Consider the following 17,405-nt stretch of genomic DNA (forward strand, 5'->3'; position numbering starts at 1 on the left):
TTCATTTTGATGTCAAAACATAGGTTTTGGGGGTCAAGAAGTCTTATAGAGTCAGAAAATAACTCCTCAGTGCAACCCTGTCACCATTTTCCAAAATGGCAGCTACAATAGAGGAATAAGAGACATATATACAAATGTACTAAATAATAATGGTTTTAATCATTTTATGTGTACACCAAACAAAGTTTATGATCTGAATGTGAAAAAAATAATGTTTATCACCCCTGTTTTAGACACATTTTATAGTTAACTTTATTTATTTGTTCCGACAATCGTTTGTGGTACATTTGCAGAATGTTGAACATTTGAGAAGAGCATATCAACAGGGACATCTTTTTGTAGCACAGGTTTTGCAAGTATATGTACGTGTCAGTTCAGTGGGTAGAGGCTTTAGAAATTTCGTAGGTTTTAGCCCTCCATAATATCTTCCCAGCCAAATTCACACGGATCTTTCTCTACATATGCATGGTACAAAACATTTACCTGCCTCCTGAGCAAGTAAAATGCCCTTTTAATGTGTCCATGCACCGCATATGACATCAGTGGAAGGTAACTTAGCGGAAATGATCTCTTGCACTTACTGTGCCTAACATCGTCAAATCTGTGACAGTCAAAACTCCTTTTTCACACCCACACAGTATTTTCTGTCTTTAAAGTCACATTCTTCTTCTGTCTCAGCAAATCCCTTTACAAACTTCACAGGTTGAGCAGGTGAAGCTCCAAACTTTGATCCAATTTTGCTCATAGTGTCATTATCTGTAAAATATGTGCCTCGATAAGAACACTGCACATCTCTGGGTAAAGTTTCTTGTACAGAATATGAAGCAGGATTAAGGGGGTCATTCCGACATTGGTGGGCGGCGGGCGCCGCCCTCCAAGCGGGAACCGCCACTTGGCCGCTCTGCGGTCAAAAGACCGCGGAGGCCATTCAGACTTTCCCGCTGGGCCGGCGGGCGCCCGCCAAGGGAGAGCCCGCCGGCCCAGCGGGAAAGGCCCTGCAACATTGAAGCCGGCTCCGAATGGAGCCGGCGGTGTTGCAGGGGTGCGACGGGTGCAGTTGCACCCGTCGCGATTTTCACTGTCTACTATGCAGACAGTGAAAATCATGCTGGGGCCCTGTTAGGGGGCCCCTGCACTGCCCATGCCAATGGCATGGGCAGTGCAGGGGCCCCCAGGGGCCCCACAACCCCCGTTCCCACCATCCTGTTTCTGGCGGTGAAAACCGCCAGAAACAGGCTGGCGGGAAGGGGGTCGGAATCCCCATGGCGTCGCTGCTTGCAGCGCCACCATGGAGGAATCTCCCAGCCGGGGGTAATCCGGCGGGAAACCGCCGGACCCGGCTGGGCGACCACGGCTTTACAGCTGCGGTCGGAATGCCATATGAAGCACCACCAGCCTGTTGGCGGTGCTTCCGGCGACCTCCACCCTGGCGGTCATAGACCGCCAGGGTTGGAATGAGGGCCTAAGTGTATTTTCTCACCTGTTCCATAACATATGCATAACTGTGACAATCATTGACTTATGAACATTGCAACAAATCTAAGTAGCACAGTAATAACAATGAGTTGAATTGAACAATTTCAAACAGCCCTCTCAACATGTGGCACAACATGAAGGTCAGCTTCCTCCAATTTTCTATTAAGTTCTTGAACAATATGACTCATACTTTTTTAATATATCCCTGCAGTCACCAACTCCTCATTGAGAATCATTCCACTTGCAATAATTGGAAATTCAGTGTTCACTGAAGCATCAGCAATGTTTTGGGGAGTTAACATCTCCAAGTTCTCCTTGTTCTTTGTTGATGACCAGAATTTATCAAGTTGCACAGGTATAGGTGTCGAATTTTTGATGCAGGAAAGGTCAATTGTTCCACTTGTAGACATTTGTCTGATTCTCTCATATTCTTTGACAGCTAGTTCAAGATAACTGTTAAAGACAATGTGCTGTTCTTGCAAGGTGCACACTAACTTTGATATCTGTAGAACAGTCTGAACAACCTCTCCAAAGTTTTGCATGGATGAAATCTTGACCATTCGCAATTGTGACATATAGTCCACAACAACAGCAGTTTGCAATGAGGACACCTTTTCAAATTTAAATTCTTCAGGTGAAAGGTTGTACAAGTTTGTGCTTCACTGGTTTGGTTGCAGCATCTCCATCAAATAATGTGTTTGTTGGAAGAAGATCATGCAACAGAATGTCCTTGATAAATTCAACCCTTTCATTTGCTAAATTAATCTATGTGCTTGCACAAGTTGTTTTTTTGTAACCTGTTTTGTAGTGGCTGGTTAGACGAAACTCTCACCATGGCAATTAAAGCATGGAAGTTTAGCTTTAGTGATGATGTCAAACAGCTTTTTCTCTTTCAGTACTAATCTCTCCTGCTTCAGTTCCGCATATAGTTTCGATCCATGCTCCAGGACATATATTAGACGTGTCTTTATATCGTTATCCACCAATTGTTTGGACACAAAGTTGTGTAGACGCACAGGTTCAGTAATTTCAAAGGGGTTTCCTTGCTGCAGCATGAAATGAAGAAGGCTGTCAATATGTTTTTTTTAAAAGTTCCCCTCTCTTTCTCACACGTTCGTGATGAGGAACAGTTTCACACTGATCCATTAATTTTGAATTTGTCATCTCTCTGAAAACATTGCAAATAGAAAGGACTACCTGGTAAACTAGCTGCCTTTGAGTATCATATTCACTTTTGTGTTTCTGACAAACAATACCCTAGGAGCTTTTCTGTGATCTCTGGCTAGTCTGTTCCAGTTTCACATGTACAGCCACAGTATTGAACCTTCCTTCTGTGTCTTTCACCACAAAATGTCTATGGATGAATTTTCTGTAGAGGTATGTTTTTTCTACTTTTAGCTTCTTCACTCTTTCCAAATACCAGGATCCATAGCTCATGTAGTTTATGCAATAAGATTTGTGAAACACAGTAATCAGTGACTCCACAGTCTTCACATGCATCTCCCAATCACCTTACCGATCAGCATGCACTGAGGTTTTCACTAGAGCTACTATGTGTAAAAACATTTCCCCAGTACTTGCAAAGTTCAGATTTTTCTTCACATTCTTTGACAAGCTCTACAAACTTGGGGCTGTATTTATAGGCCTCTAGCACCACTGGAGCATCACTTTTATTGATGCTCCAGTGCCGCTAAGCACAGCGATGTATTTACAAGGTGGCGTTAAGGCACTTTTTGTGGCTTAATGCCACCTTGTAAATACGGCCCTTTTCCACGCAGCACTGTGCGTGGAAGGGGCATACAATGGGTGTTGCTGTGGGCATGCCACAGCAACACCCATTGCATTTTGATGCTGCCTCAGATTTATGAAATTTTGTAAACCTGAGCCAGCGCCAAAATCTAACGCCACCCCCAGGGGTGGCGTTAGCAGTGCACAACAAGGAGGAATACTTTTATGCCTCCTCGTTATTTGCTTTTTCTATGCGTGCTGCAGAATGCAGCACGCATAGCAAGAGCAAAATGCCAGAAATGATTGTTTATGTGAAGGAAGGTGTCCCTTCCTGCACATAAACAATCATTTGAGTATGACGCTTTGGGACTTCTGTGTGTGCTGCTTTGTCCTTCACGCACAGAAGTGCCAAAGCGCCATTAGTGATTGTTTATGTGCAAGAAGGGACACCTTCCTGCATATAAACAATCACACCCCTCAACACAGACATCCTTGCATGATGGTGCAAGGATGCCTACGTTGGCTCTGGCAGCTCAATTTAGCCCCAGCGCAGGGGTGCGCCGTATTCAGTTAATTATGGCGCATCCCTGTGTTTCTAAAGGATTATGTCTTTTGAATGAAGTTCACTCTGTGCTGCGTTCACTTCTGAGATAAGATATGCAAAACCTAATTTGTCATTTTTGTTCGAAAAAGATTTCCAATGCAATGTTTCCATAGCCTCAGATATGATGAGAATACCTTGTAATGAATGAACATAATGAGTTCTGCTCAATACTGACTGGACAGTTTTGCTTCCAAAGATTTCAGCCTGAATAAGTGCATTGTCTATGCCACAACCACTGAGATAACTTCCTTCACACTGCACCACAACTTTTGTCATGTGGAAAACGCCTTTCATTGGATAAAGATCATCAAATTCTACTGGATTGCTCATAAAAATGTCAGCTACAATACAGAAAACACCTTAATTGCTGAAAACTGGCAGAATAGGCTGGTCTTCAGGCTGAGCCCTCACATTTGGAAATTTTTCAGAGCTTTGTATACTTTTCGTAGATTGTGACTGGAGATGTCAATACTGGTAAAAAAAAAAACCTTATTCAGTGGGACGGTATTCTGGGAGATCAGAGCATGAATTCCAGCCCACGGATGAACAGGCTTTTCTTCATCCTACAGACCGCACTGAATAAGTGATATGATAAATTCAATTAAATCAGCTTTGCAGACCGCAGCATCAGGTAGAAAAAGAGCCATGTCCTCAGCCACTTTGAAACTTTCTGGTAGACGGGGACGGGTTGATGGCTTGTACTGATTTTGCACATTTTGGCAAGGCAGTTGGGTTTTAAGTTTTCACCTTCATTTGTTTATGCCTACAGCTGACACAGCTAGTTTTCCAGCAGCTACTTCACTGGTACAGTCTTGAAAAAACACCATGGCAGGATCATGTGTGCTGGATGTTCCAGATAAAGAAGAGCTGTCTTCAAAATCAAAATTATCAAGAGCAGCTACTGTAAATCCTTTTCTGGTAAAGTGACTTGGAAGTGGTGTGCTGTCGGATTCACAAGATTTTATAGCGTGAGCCGCTAACAAGTTCCTGCTCCATACTATGTCATTATTACTTGGTAATACACTATTCCTATTTATTGACGTGATTAGCTCTCTCTTTTTTTGCACTTGTCATAAATTGCGTTGGGAGTCATTATGTGTAGCGTTGTTTTGTTTTTGCCATGATGTAATTCATAAAACATGACTTCTGGATTTCCTGTAACTTGGAGCAAGATAAAGCATCAGCCGCTTAATTGTAAACACCTAGTACGTGTCTAGACTTAAAGTCAACATTCAGCGTCAAGCACAGCAAAACAAGGTGTTCAATAATCTCAGAACCTGCCTACAAGAGGCTCCAGGCTTGTTAGTAGCCTCAACCACCGCCATATTGACTGACAAAAATATTACGGACTTGTTCTGAAAAATGGTTGACTAAATGGTGACTACCACCGCACTGGGGAACAATTACAAAAATGCAAAACTCTAGTTAGGCCACTATCATGCTAGAGATCTGACCAGTCCGCCCTACACCATTGATGCCCCAAAATGTCCCAAAAATTACACTGAGTGCAGCATCAGTAGACAAGCCCAAAGTGTCACTAGATTTGTTAAATTGGTGCAAAAATTCCCACCAGATCTTTAAGTCTTCCTTCACCTCGGCCTGCAGTCTAATATGATGGTGTTTATTTTTGAGGCCTACCATTGACCTAGCTATTGATATGGAGAAGGGGCGCCTCATGGGGATGATGTGCAGTGCAAAATTGAGTTGGCTCACTAGAACCTGCAGTTGTTGAAAACTCACCTTCTTTCTAGAGAGGGTGGAATCAATAGCCTGGGTAAAGGTCAGGAATTTGTCAGGAGGCAGGGTAAAGGTCAGCAATTTGTCAGGAGGCAATCTGTACTCTGCAGCAACCGTATCAATTTAAATGCCCACAAAAGACAAACGTGTGGATGGGCCAACAGTTTTTTTCTGGAGCAAGTGGAACTCCTAGATCACGGAATAAAAAGATCCTCTCCCTCCAGAGCTCAATTCGAGGTCTCTGAGGCTGGTGGACCCATGATGAGTAAGTTGTTGAGGTAATGAATGATGTTGTAATAACCAGTTTTTTGGGTGAACAACCATTGCAACATGGAGCTGAACAGTTCAAAGTAGTTACAAGAAATGTACAGCCCAGGGGCATACACTTGTCATTGAAATATTGACTGCCATACTGAAAGCCAAGAAGGTGTATTTCATCGGGGTGGACGGGTAGCAGCCTGAAAGTGGACTCAACATCAGACTTCGCCAATAGTTCCCCAGGGCCCATCTTGTATATCCCAGCCAAAGCCATGTCCATCAGGCAGAGCTCAGGATCAATGACATCATTGATGGAGAAGCCCTTAAGTGCTGAAAGATTATAGATTAGTCTAAACTGACCAGGCAGTTTTTTCTGTACTGCACCCGAGGGAGAGCAAACAAAATTAGACCCTGGGGGCTCAACAAAGGGACCTGCAATCCTACCCAACAAAGGTTCTTTCTCCATCTTCTGAGCTACCACCCCAGGATGGGTACATACAGACAACAAATTGTTGCAATGTGGGACAGGTAAAACCCCATGAGCCACAATACAAAATCTGCTTGAAAAACCTTGATATAACAACAGATCTGCCTTCTTGCTAGGATACAAATTAAGCCAACGAAGACGTTTCTCTAAACAGTAAGGCTTTACTGGTTGATTGACTTAGCAGACTCCCTCCCCTTCTCCTTGGACTTTTTAACACACTTAAATTCAGGGTGGGACGAGTGCCCGCAAAACGAACATAAATGTTGAAATTTACAGGATCCTGCTGGCTGAGTACACATCTTTCTGTTGAGCGCCCAACAGGATCCCTTCTCGTCCCGCTGAACTCTATTACAATTGAAAAAGCAGCTTAAGGGGAGTGTTGTTCTTCACACTTTCAAGCAAAACATTAACCTCCGTTTGGTCCCACCCGATATCTGAGTCCTCCACCTTAACCCACGTAAAATCCCTATCATAATCCAACCAGGCAGAGCTGCCATATGTCAGGTGAGCCCTAAGTATCTTATTCACATAAAAGATCATGGAAGTGACCTGCTTGGGCTTCTTTTCTAGCATGACAGTCATGAAAACATTAAAGCCAAACAGCCACTTACTAATCGACTCTTCCATTTTAAGCTTCTTCTCCTTTGAGGAGGAATCCTTCCCCTCTTTTTCTTAAACGTCCATCTCCCACCTCGTGAGCCTCATCAACGCAAAAATATTAACAAATTCCCCTTTCCAAATCTTTTCTTTGACTTTGGCAGTTACATTTGACACTAACTTCCCTGGCTTGGACGGCAAAGTGTCCTGCCCACCCATCACTTTATACACAGAGCCAGAGTCTTCCGCGGGAGCCACATTTACTTTACCTGATGCAGCCATGGTGGAACCAACACTTCCTGCTGAGCCCCCTGAAACCTCTGTTTGAGCTCCCAGTTCCAGATCAGCTCCATTGCACGCGTTGGTCAGGGACTCAACCTGGCTCTGCAAGTCAGCATTGGTGGACAATACAGTGGGAGATGGAAGGTTGCAATCGAAGAAAGGACTGCTGAAGAAGGATCTGTCTGGGCTCCTGACTCCTTCCCAGCCCCAGTCTGTGTTACCTCAGGTAATGACCTAACCGGCTGGCCCTCACTCACCCTTAGCGACGGTGCATTGGGCGCTGACCCAGACTGTCCCTATCCTTTTGATCTGTAAGTTGCTTTAATGACTAGCTAATGTCAGCCAGCACCGTAAGCACATCACTAGGACACGCAACTACCTGCTGGGTTGCCCCGGGGGTTCGAAGAGGATTGGAGCCAGACACCACTGGGCCAACCTAGGACTCCCTTACTACTGATGTCCCTGAACTGGTGGACTCAACTATACCATTTGGGGGGGGGGGGTGATTGACATGACTGCTTCTTCACTCTTCTTTTCATGAGTGGAAAGGCCACCCATGGAAGAAGATTCAACTGTCTTGGGTCCTCCACCACTACCTGTTCAGATACTGGTTCCTGCTCTGACTCAGATGCCGAAGTGCCAGACGTCCCTTCATCACCCAACTTACAGAGGGCCATCCTCAATACCTGAGCCAATTCAAGGTCATGACCCTTCCACTTGCCCACCCTAATATCTTTTGCAGGCATCTCATGTCCAGGAACTCTACACCCCAACAGAACAAGCAAAGGCAATTTGCAATGGTAAAACCACAGGAGGAGTGCTCACCTGAAATCCCCGTCCGGGTTCCTGGCCTAGCACCACTGATGTAGATGGATGTGCAAAGTTAACGTGCAGACAGGCCAAACCAGCCTTAGAGCACTTTACCAGGCAGGAAAGGGGGAGGGTGACCAAGCCACAGATGTACCAGACCCCAAGAGGAAGAGATTAACCCCCACCCCCCAAAAGGACTTGATCAGAGTTTCATTAGGGTTTAGGGGCAGACTCCCAACAATTGCAATTACTTCCAGCTGAACTAGATCATCCCGCGGGGGCCCACTGTGCTGCTATGCCTAAATTAGAATTACTTAAAATAAGGGACCTAAAATAACACTGAACCTTCTATTTGCAGGTGAGGGTGAAATAATGGTAAAAAACGCTCCAGGGCAGGCATGAAATTAATAGTTCAACACGTACTCACCTGAAGCGCAGTTGCACCAGCCTGATGTGAGTTGACTGGCAGCAGAGGGCTGTTGAGCAATCTCTGTGCTGATGCGGCGCTGTGAAGGGAAAAAAGCTGCCTTATAAATAACATAGAAAAGGGACTTCAGACTCGTACAGGGCATAGGTGGGGACTGATGAACTGAAGGGAAGGGACTCAACAACACCCCGCTACCCCAAGTGAATAGACCGGCCTGGGGCCTGCTACAGAGAAAATGCGCTACTGGCCTCTTGAGCGATCCCGATGAGCCGAGGAGGTGCTGGAAGGCACAGCTGATGAAGACCAGGAATAACCCCAAAAATACTGCCTCTGCTGCATGTTGATGCATCCACCGCTCCTGTCATCTCAAAGCCTCCAGAAGAAGGGAGGCAGTGTATTCAGTATTGAGATATATAGTTGCAATTCTGATGACGGCGGGAAAGGACCTGATGTCATCAAGGCGCAGCACCGATGTGGACGTCAGATTTATGCCCTGAGGGGAAACCTTTGGCACTTACCCTTTAACCCCGCCTCTAGGTCAGCAAGTCGTGGTTGAGTGGAGAGGGCTCAACCTCCAGGGACCCTAGGCCCTAATGCCACACCCCAGTAAGTCGGGGCGCTTCCACAATACTGGAGCTTAACACAGTGATGTGTAAGACTTGATTCTGTGATGTCTAAGACAGGGTGCAGGTGATTCGGAGAATGTGAAGATATGTAAAAAACAAACATTAGATGTATAGAGTGGTTTTAAACAGGTAGTCATGTTCTCAACTGAGGTGTTGACCAGGAGTCATTCCACGGGGAGGTGGTGTTCCCGAAGATCAGCATTTCCGTTTTGTCTGTGTTGAGCTTTAGGCAGTTGTTATTTATCCACTCAGCAATACCTGTCATGCACCTGTGGAGGCTCGCCTTCATGATGGAGGGGTCTTCTGATAGTGAACGGATAAGCTGGGTGTCGTCTGGGTAGGATTTTACGTTTATTCAGTGGGTTCTGCCAATGTTGGCCAATGTAGCTGTTGAATACAGTAGGGCTGAGGAACAAACCTTGAGCAACGCTGCAGATAATGTTCTTGCGTTCCGAGGTGAAAGGTGGTAGGCGGATTCTCTGGGTTTTTCCAGTGAGGAAAGATGCAATCCATTTGAGGGTGTCTCCTTGGATTCCAATGTTGTGAAGCCTCTTGATAAGGGTGTGGTGGGATACAGTGCCTAATCCGAATTGGGAGGAGTCAATAAGATTGTTGATCTCCAGGTGTTCTGTGAGTTGGTGGTTGATGGCCTTTTCAAGAAACTTTGGCAGGAAACGGGAACTGAGAGAGCTAGCATTAGAAAAGAGACCTATAAAATCTACCCAATCTTTGAAATATGAACGGAGCATTGGCAAGCCCCTTTCCACAAACAATACCTACAATAGTGAGGTTGAAATAACCCAGACTGAGGCTGCAATAAATGGGGTCACAAAAGAGCTAATAGAAAACTCAAAGGCACCTACACCACCCCTAAACAAAAACCCAAAAGTAAAGTCCATTACCACTGTTCCCCAAGATCTCAAGACAAGTAGGCTGAGAAAAAGACTCAAATATTGAGATAGAAGGAAAACTTCCTTGCCAAAACCCAGTAGAAAGGTGGAAAATATGCAATTTAGAAAATGTGGATCTGACAAAGACTGATTAAGAGGTCAAACTTAAAGATTGGGCCTCAAGAGAGGCTAGCAAACTCCTGGTAAACCCAATTGAAAATTATAACTAGGCTATCAGATTCACAAAGGATGAAAAACCCCATAATTATCCTTAAAAGGACCATACAACTGCATCACAAAAACACCCATAATTGTCCTTAAAAGGACCTCACAACTGCATTACGAATGCACCTGATCACAATATATAAAAATTTCAGGCAACTGAAAACAATAGAATTCAACATCCGAATGATCCCAGGTCCATCCCAGGAGCCATTACAAACTCAAGAGGAGAATCAAGCTCCCTTCACGACACCCAGTTGCTGTTCTATCCCGAATATGCCTCCAAAAACACCCCTTATAGAAGAGTATAATCATAAACAAGTAAACATATTCCATAGCAAAAAAAAACATTTGAGGAAACTAAACTCACAGAAATACATGTGACCATGCATCTGCGACCAGGGGAACCCAAATAAATTATGAAAAACTCCAAGAGATCCAGGAGGGCCTATGCCTTAGCCACAAAGAGCAGTCATCCCAGTTGGAATTAAGAATAGTAAAAAAACAATCAAAGTAGGCAGTTGGGGCTCCTGAGATGTTCCCCAAAAGACATTTCCCCTATTAATAAAAAAAAGTATGAAAAAGAGATATGGGCCGCAAGGCGAAAGGAAAATGATAATTTTGGGCATGATTGCTCCACACAAGCAAAGCTAGGAAATTGAAGATCTTTTGTGTCTAACAAACAGTAGAAGCGGAGTATTGCAGTAAATAATGCAAAAATCTCAGGGAACGAATGGTTATCTTCTTAGCTCCTAATCAGAAGGGTTACAAGAAAGCCCAAAAAGACCATCTTGTTGCGCAGGAAAACCAACCAGTGCCTCCAAACGAGCCTAAAAGGGAAGCCTCTAGCCTCACCAAAAATGGATTACTTGGGTGCTCCGACTAGGACCTAATGGCCTGACACAGTCCTTGATTAAATTTAACACTGAAATCTGAGCAGCTGCACTAACCTCACTTTTCAATCATTGTGTGGCAACCCAATAAATCCAAGACTCTTGGCAAGGGGGCAGTAATTCATACTATCTACAAAGAGGGAAAACCCTCTAGCCCAGGTAAGTACCATCTAATTTCACTCTTAGAACTTTCAGAGAAGGGATGGGAACAGCAGCAAATCTTTTGACTTTTGCCACCCTTATGGATACAGCAAAGTCAGCCAAATCTATGCTGTATTTTTGTTTTGCAGACTTTAGAGCGGCTTTGGACTCTGACCCCAGAAATCTCTTATGGCAGAAGCTAGCACAGAGGGGAATTCCGCTGGTCTTTCTGGAAACCTTTAGGCTGCTATACACTAAAACATGGCTCCAGGTTATAATCGGAGACGGTAGGAGAGTTACACCCCAAAACTATACAGTGGTCATTTTAAAGCAAGTTTGCATCCTGGCACCTATCCTTTTAAATATTTACATTGCAGACTTATCAGCAGACTTGGAGAGTATAAACGCATATGCACCAAAGCTATGCGGCAACCCCATCTCGTGTCTTTTTCATGCAGACGGTGCCCTGTTAATAGCTCGACCAAGGGTGGAGCTATAATGACTCCAAAACGAGCTTAATGAATATGTTGAACTTAACGGGCTACCCATAAAACTAGATAAAAACAAAGTCATTGTTATGGGAAGAAAAATTAAGACGTTAGGTGCTTGGAAAATAAAACCGGTTTACCAGAGCAAAGTATAAATACCTGGTGGTGGTGACTGACAGCCGAGGAACATTCTTGCCCCAGAAACAGTCCATAAAAGCAAAGTCTTCTAATCTGTTCTACGCCTTAAATCTTCATAAAAAAAACACTGGGGCTGTACCCTGGACTGCGTGGCAAAAGCCATTTGTGCCAACCCTTGCATATGGGTAAGAAGCAGTGCTTAGAAGAGAGGCCATGCTCCAACATCTATAGTCGAGTATTTCACGTCCGAAGTATAGCTCTCAGCTTAGATTCTGCTGGAATTCAACTTAACAACACAAACCACTGAAAGTCTAGGAAGATTCCTGGAAATCTGCTTTTAGTTAAGAATGGCAAATAAAAACAGACAAGAACGTCAACTGTGAATGGAAATCTCGAACTCGAGCAACAAGACCAGCACACTCCCATCTCTACAAGTCACACTACAACTTGGAGACAGTCAACAGCTACAATATCTTTTCCTAGTTTCAAAAGAGTGCTAACAAAATCTATTCAGCAACAATCCTGCGGGGGTAGTGGTGGTGGTGGGGGGGATTAAGCAGATTTTGGCAATGCATGCGCATGCATGGATGATTTTAAATGACTATGGGCCCCAAAGTCCCTTAAGGGAGCCGAGGCCAATACCGTAGCACCCCAGCACCCCCAGCATGCATACTGTATGCAGAGCAGACAGCGCGCATTCCCAGGGTGCCGGGCAGGGGAGCCCCAGCACTGCTCATGCCATATTCATGAGCAATGCAGGGGCCCCCCTTAGGCCTCCTGCACTGGCTTTCCGCCAGCCTTTTCAGGGCAGGGTTCCCGCCATGAAAGGGCTGGTGGAAAGTTGAGTTGTAATCAGTACGGTGGTGCTGAGTGCAGCGCCGCCGTGGCTGGCCACAATTCAGACCACCGTCAGTCCTTCGGGAATTATGTTCCTGGTGGGGATGGCAGTCTCCTGGCCGTCCGGCCGCCAGAGTCGTAATGTGGCGGTTGGACCGCCTAGAGTGAGGTGGTCCGACCAGCTCTGCGGCCAGTCTGGTAATGGACCCGTTTGTGAAGACAGGCCGCCATCTAATCTCCAGGCAACTAAAACATAAACTGCTGCATTTTCAGATGGGTGGACTGCCAATTCTTGAATGTATTCCAAAAGGGTTAAAAGACTCACCTGCGATAACCTGTAGAATCTGTAATAGCTTTAAGAATCTGCCATCCACATAGTTTGATTATGTCTAGAGTTATTACTTGAGAAAATTGCCTTTTTAAAACCATTATTTTAACACCAGGGGCTCAGCTCATGTAGGCAAGCAGTGATTGTATCCCAGTAGGTTACCTGTTTACCCTTGGTTGCAGGATTTGTGAAATTCATTAGCTTTGCAAACAGGAAGCTGAGGGCGGCCCATCCCACGTACCTCTGAAGGATTGGGGCCGTGTTTTAAGGCAGAAGTGGTATGAGAGCTGTTGAACCATCCCAGTAATGTCCCAAGGTGTATTAAAAGCTGTTGGAAGTCTTCCAAACCCAGACCACGCTAATAATTGACTCGGCACTTTTCAATGTGTCAGTAACTACTCGCACCTTTGATGTTTTTCATAAGGCTGTCCATAATAATGTATCTTACCTATGAATGGCAACAGATGGGGTTGCCCTTCTTTTAATGCTTTTAATGTATTTTTATTTTCTTATCCTGCATTATCTTTTTATGAAGATGTGTCCCCAAACAGCTATGACGCCGCATATCTATGCACCGCTTTTAGCCTGGTTAGGATGACCCAGATGTTATCTGTTATCCAATGCACTTCACGTAGCACTTTACGAGGCTAGCACTTAGCACTTGCACTATTCATACAAATGCAATTTATATTTGATATGCCAAGGTGCTACGTTTTCAGTATTTGCAATCGACAATAGGAAGTACTGGCCCTCGTTACAGGTTGGCCACAAAAACTGATGGGATAATACTCCACCGGGTACTACTGATACATTGAAGTAATTCACCATGAGTAAATAATCCAGTGCAATGTTACCAGATTATTAAATTTTATTGTGCTCGGAGTGGAACCTAACCATGGAAATTGATATCTGAGCAGCAACTTGTACTTGCTTTGATTTAATCTTCCAGATATTTTCCTGGTGCACAATGCACCAGGTTTATCCTCACAAATGGGGTATAATTGCATAAGATATTATCATATGCAGTATTGCCGCAAGGCCCATAATTCCAAATTGTGTTGAAACGTTAATTTTCATCCAAATCAGAATCACCTTAAAACTGACAGTGAGGGACATTGTGTTATGTTGTAAACTAACGTCCTATTTGTTGATCTAAACCTTGGTTATGAGTGTCCCAGTGTTGCTGCAGTAATTATCACGCCCTAAAACATCCAATATCAATGTGCATGGTTTATCATGGTGAAAATACTACTAAGACCACAAACATGATGCAGAGAGGTATCTCGCCTGTACCCTCTAAGTTAAGTCCCACATCGGCAGAGTCCCCGGGGAAAGAAAACCCCAATGTCTGGATAGCCTCAGCATATCATAAAAGAATACGAGCAAGGTGCAGATCCTTCCGAGAGTCCAAAGCAAGCAGTATGGCACAACGCCATAGAGAGTCAGTGGAATCTTCATTTCCACAGTCAGTTTGACATTCACTTTGCCAATTATTGTCTCAGCAATCAGTGCGTGGGTTCCAATATTGGAAGTTCAGTCCTTTCAGTGACGGTGGACCACCCACCTCAAAGGGAGGCATATAGCTCTAAACAGTGTCATAACAAAGGCCCCACAGCCCTCGTGGTGCGGGGGACCACAAGCTCCAGGGGGCCCCTCAGCACAGTACCCTGGCCTGGGCGCTCCTGAGGGGGCTCTCCATGTAATTTGTAGGAGGGCCCCCTCAGGAGCGCCCAGGCCAGGGTACTGTGCTGGCGCCCCCTCAAGGTTCGTTACGCCACTGACACTCAACTGGGCTCAGCGGGTGAGCTGGGCACATCAGGAAGTCTGAAGTGCCTTATGAGTAAAGCACTTGGGACAGGCCTTCAGGTGATGTCAGAGGACCTCCCAGAAAGAGCTCCACCACCTCAGCAATCTTGCCTGAGTCTTACCTCATCTTCCCTATAGTGTATGCATCAAGAGAAGGAGTGCACAGTGAATGGATACAATCCTGTATCCCTGAAAACCAGTGCATTGCCTACTTGTAGAGATTCCTACCGTCATTTGCATGTTTCAATAAATGTAGCCATTGCAAAATGTCATTCACAGAAATCATTAATATTTCAATTAGTCTTTCATGTCGAGTTGGTAAAGATTTCACATAAAACGTGTTCCGAAATTCCCATTAAATGTTAGATGTAAGATTTTCCTCGAAACTGATCTTGAACTGCTCCTTCTAGAAAGAAATTAAGCCAGTTTGCGATCTCAAGTATTCAATCAATGGGAAGGGCAGCTTCCATCGTCTAGTAGGAAAGAGAATTTCTACCACATCTGACCAATCCCTAACGAGCTTGGTTTGTGTCTCACCTCAACAGTAGCAAGCTTGTTGCTCACTTAATTGTCCGATCAACAGGAAACGTCTCAAGAACGTAGTTTATGGTTGTGTTCACGATTGTTCTCCACTCAGTCTCTCCTCATCCTCACCCATGGTTGTACCCTTAGTGTGGATTGTAATCACTGATAATTACTGCTAAACGACATGTTGCTTTGCAGCTACTGAACTTTGAGAAGTTGGAACAACAAAACATCTGAGTGTCCACATTCTGCAGGATTGTGTAGGCGTTGTGCACAACAGCAAATGGGCCCCTTGAAGGAGCAGAGTAACCCAACCGACCCAGTCTGACCCATTCTTTGCTGGCTTGGCACCAACCCGCTACCTGTCCCTGAGGGCTCGTCGACACCAATTAAGCGATGTGTAGTCAAACCAATTAAGAGTTAAGATGCTGCAAATATCCACTTTCTACATATTTGTCTAATGAATCCGTGGAGGCGTTCTCCCCTCTAGAGGTTAACATTAACATGGTCAGGTTACAGAGATACAAGCCAATTATTTTTGCGTTCCTTCGTCTTCTCTTAAGAGGTCGAAATACTGTGTTGGTCTGGGCTTCTTTGTCTTATGAAACAGATAAGAAGCGACACTTTTGGAAAGTCTGAGTGTAACTCAGTAATTAGAGGTGTGAAAGACGGACTCTTTTTGCCATCCATAAATGTGGGAGCATTTACTTTTTAGGTCTTGGACGAATGCTCCTTAGCCTTTTAACTTCACCAATTACAAACTCACTAAAAATCACAATTAACTCTGCTCCTGTCTACAGCTCGTCTGCGATCTTTGGGGTGAATACAGGAAAGATGGTGAAAAATCAAAACTGAGGAATTGTAATGAAGTATTTTAAAGCCCCGTTTAAGAATATTTGAGTGAGTGGGTGGAGTGGTCATGGGTAGAGGAGAGTGGAAACATTTGTGATGGGTGAATTTATTACAATGCTGTTGCAAAACATAAATTGTGAACAGACATGAACTTAAAAGTAAAGTGAAGGGGTCAGTGGTGGATGAAATCAACTGAGTAGATGACACACCATTGGGAGTCAAAAGTCCAGAGTACTCCTCCCATTTGAATAGGTGGTGGTTCAGGATCAGTTAACAGAGTGGCACACAAAGGAGGTCTCTTAGGAAGAGGTCACTTGCTATCAGTGGTGGGTGTCTAGCCATCTGCAACTCCTGGAATCTTTGCTAAACTCCCCCGCTTGTGGGGGTTAGGGAATCTGCTGCTACAGAGGCAGGGGTGTCTGGGTCTGGTGGTACCCCTGGCAGGGCCTCCCTTCCAATGGCTAGCACAGATGTTGATGGGCCTGGTGTTGCTGCGCCAAAGGAAGGGGTGGAGCGATGTTGAAGAGCCCTTCCCAGGGTGGTGCTGATGTCCCTCAACACCCCTGTTAGGGAGGCCTTGTTGGTGTAATAGACCTCCCTTTACTCCTGCATGTCCCGATCGATGTCCCTCTGTAGCTGCTTGATTTCCTGGAATTCATTCAGTATCTGTCCCATCACGCCTTGGGACTCGTGATAGACCCCCAAGATGTGGCTGATGTTATCCTGTCTGACAGCAGCCCCAGTGGGCTCACCCCCCTGGCCTACAGCATCCCCCCCATGCACACCACCCCCACAGATCTGTGCCCTTGCTACAACTTGCCCATTCCCACTTGTTCCTGGACCCTCATTGTCTGAAGTGTTGTGCCGCAACTCAGGATCCACGACTGGGGGGGCAAAGATTGTCGACACAGTGCTTGGTACACAGGTTGGGGGGCCAACGGTGGCCTGAGATGTTGTGGCAACCGGGCTGGGAGGTGTTGATGTGGGCACAGTTAAACTCACTGTAGCCGACTGACTAGGTTGTCCAGATGGGCCAAAGGCGTCCTCCAATTCTAGGAGTGCTGTTTGAGGCAGTCTCCTCTGTGGCTTCTGTGTGCCCAGTGGCAGGTCAACTTATTGATGTGAAATATACAATGTTACTTGTTGTATTGTGACATCTTCCTGCAACAGTTTAGTGTTACAGTAAACACAGACCTCATTCAAAGTTAAATTACAGTTGATTCAGTTGTGCCAAGCGATAGTATTGGGTGTTT

The sequence above is a fragment of the Pleurodeles waltl genome, chromosome 6 (genome assembly GCF_031143425.1).
Source record: "Pleurodeles waltl isolate 20211129_DDA chromosome 6, aPleWal1.hap1.20221129, whole genome shotgun sequence".
Lineage (NCBI taxonomy): Eukaryota > Metazoa > Chordata > Amphibia > Caudata > Salamandridae > Pleurodeles > Pleurodeles waltl.